The sequence below is a fragment of the Syngnathoides biaculeatus genome, chromosome 3 (genome assembly GCF_019802595.1).
Source record: "Syngnathoides biaculeatus isolate LvHL_M chromosome 3, ASM1980259v1, whole genome shotgun sequence".
Taxonomy (NCBI): Eukaryota; Metazoa; Chordata; class Actinopteri; order Syngnathiformes; family Syngnathidae; genus Syngnathoides; species Syngnathoides biaculeatus.
In genome coordinates, this window is record NC_084642.1 from 12376411 (window position 1) to 12379330 (window position 2920).

Sequence of the window (2920 nt, forward strand, 5' to 3'; positions counted from 1 at the left end):
CCAGCAAAACTGTAGCTGTTTTGGCTTGTTTGTCAAGCCACACTAAACTATTTTCCCCCACTCCCTCTAAATGTTTATGAAGCCAAACATTCACACAGGGTGTCATTTTGCTATAGTCAACTTATCTTTTACATACACTTGAACATTTGAATCATAAAGAAAAATGAGCATTAATTCCTCGTTTGCACTCTTCCAAGAGAAACCGTTCGTGAAATGGTGACTGGAACTATTGGCTTGGAATGCAAGCTAACGTTAATTTAGAATGAGTGGTTTGCAAATTGCTTTTGTGATATTTTTTCCCCACACCGATATATATGAAAGGCTTTGAAAACGCAGGATACGTTGTGCACTCAAATCTTGCTTAAACAAAGAGATGTCATTTTGTTGTCAAACTTCATGTTTTTGTCTTAATGGGTCTTTTCTTCATGCACTGCCAGCATGCATCTGTAGCACCCCCCCCCTTTTTTTTTTTTTTCCCCTCTTACAATTATGGGTCCATCTTAACTGTTGTCGATTAGGTGTCATAATCAAAAGCAACAGGTGACAACAGCTCTGTCTCCCTGTCCTGTTGCTTTGCAGAAATCACGTTCAAGGGCTATCATAAAGCTACATTGATTATAAATGCTCCTTGTTTCTAGTCGGGTCATAAAATGAGACTAATTGTAAGACACACAAAATCAAGCCATCACAATCAATGCACTATACATTTTGCATGAACAAAACTGTTGATTTCATTTGACAAAACTTCTACTGTTTGGCATGAATGTACAGTATTGTGGAATGCACACATAAAGCCTCTTTCTGTACTCTTGTCAGTGAATTCCAATAAATAGCAGTATGGTCCTCCTTTACAATCAGGAGTTTTTATTTAGTTGAAATAATTCCTAATAATTTAAATAGACAGATGAGGCCCCGTAGCTCAGTGGTTAGAGCACTGGTTTGATAAACCAGGGGTTGTGGGTTCATATCCCACTGGGGCCTCCACTCCCTGAGAAGGGTTGTGTCAGGATCCGGCGTAAAAAAAAAAAAAAAATTGTGCCAAACATATATGTGCGTTCATCTGAGATGACATGCTGTGGTGACCCCGAAAGGCACAAGCCAAAAGAAGCTTACTTTTAATTTAAATGGACGGATATAAGGTTTGGGGGAAGATATTAAAAAATAGATAGCTATAATAGATAAATGACTGGTTGTTTGATTTTTGTTTTAAAATTGAAAAAAAGTCTCAATTTTCTTGTCTGGAACAAGCAAATAAAAAAAATGGATAACGGTTTGATTTTCAATACTTATTTCTAAAAGGAGGAAGCACGGTGGATCAGCTGTTAAAGCGTTGGCCTCACAGTTCTGAGGACCTGGGTTCGATCCCGGCCCCGCTTGTGTGGAGTATGCGTGTTATCCCCGTGCCTGCGTGGGTTTTCTCCGGGTACTCCAGTTTCCTCCCACATCCCATTAATTGGACACTCAAAATTGCCCCTAGGTGTGATTGTGAGCGGGGCTGTTTGCCTTGATGTGCCCTGCGATTGGCTGGCAACCAGTTCAGGGTGTACCCCGCCTCCTGCCCATTGACAGCTGGGATAGGGTCCAGCACTACCCGCGACCCTCATGAGGATAAGTGGCAAAGAAAATGGATGGATGGATTTGTTTTAGTTTGGCGAAGGCTATCATGGTTTCACCGACAAGAACAATGCTCATGATGCAGTAAGCCCGCTTATTTGGTGCCACAAATTTGACCAAAACTCTTTCATCCTTATTATATTGGAACAAGCCAGGGCTCATTTCATTTGTGCATCAGTACTTGATCCCTGTTTATTTTGATATAAACATACCTTGAACATTTACTAACATCCCTGGTCTGGTCCACTGACCAAAAAAAAAGACTCGATAGCGCATCCACATCGAGCGGTATGTCGATTGGTTGAAGCCAGTTGGCCGCCATCTTGGTACTCCCAAAACGTTTTGAGGTCATGACTTACAGTTTGGATTATGGCGCTGTTTTTCTCAAAATTTGGCATGTAAAATTAAAACTCGTCGGGTGACCCTTTAAATTTTTTCAATTCTGGTAACATGAAGGATTTTTTTTTAATTCGACTTGGTAAGCCCCCCCCAAAAAAGGCTAATATAACAGAGTGACGACCAAGAAACCTTGCATCATTACATCAGGGCCGATTTCCGTGACACGTTAACTTATCCCAAAATACGCTGTGAAGCAATATCATCATAACAGCAAAAAACAAGCATTTTTTTGTCATAAAAATATTAAATTTTAAGTCATTCAGTTTGATATATTTTGGGAAATAATTCCGAATGGGAAAATACATGCTAAATGCAGCTTTCATTTGTTGTGTTTGCAACATCCTATTTCAGATAGAAAATTTAAACTCCATTTCCCCGGATTTTAAAATCCAATTTAATTTGCAGAGTTCTGTATTATGAAAATCATCAAAAAAGTTCACTAAAAATGTCTTTTATTGCTTATCCGCTGATGAAGTTTGGGAAAATATTTCCATCACTTTTTCACGAAAAAACGTCTGCCTATAAAAGTGAAGCAGAGAGTGAACAGTGAACAACAAACACCGTAAACAAAACTTTGTTCCAGCTCATCAGAAAATTTGTAAAAAATTACAAACAAACTTTAAAAGTGTCAAAATAAATCTTTCTAATTTACCTGTGGATTGTTTCTCACGGGCACAGTCGCTGCACAGGTCGGCATGCTTGTTTTGGGAGTATGAAAATAGCGGATGGCGACTTCAGTTTTGGTGGCCAATGAGCCATCCAGTCTTTTTTTTTTTTTTTTTTTTTTTTTAGATCAGTGCTTCCGACCTGGGTCAATTTAAATCGAGCTCTTCCAGGAGGGTCCCGAGGCGTTTCCAGGTCAAAGTTTCAATGTTTTATACAAAAGAAATTGGGAAATAAATACTAC

At 39.0% G+C, this 2920-nt stretch overlaps 1 non-coding gene across 1 annotated transcript; it reads left to right on the top strand.

The window, feature by feature from the left end:
• Positions 1–908: 908 nt before the first annotated feature.
• On the top strand, positions 909–981 carry trnai-gau (transfer RNA isoleucine (anticodon GAU)). The gene has a single exon. It is a non-coding gene; the product is annotated as a tRNA-Ile (tRNA).
• The last annotated feature ends 1939 nt before the right edge of the window (positions 982–2920 follow it).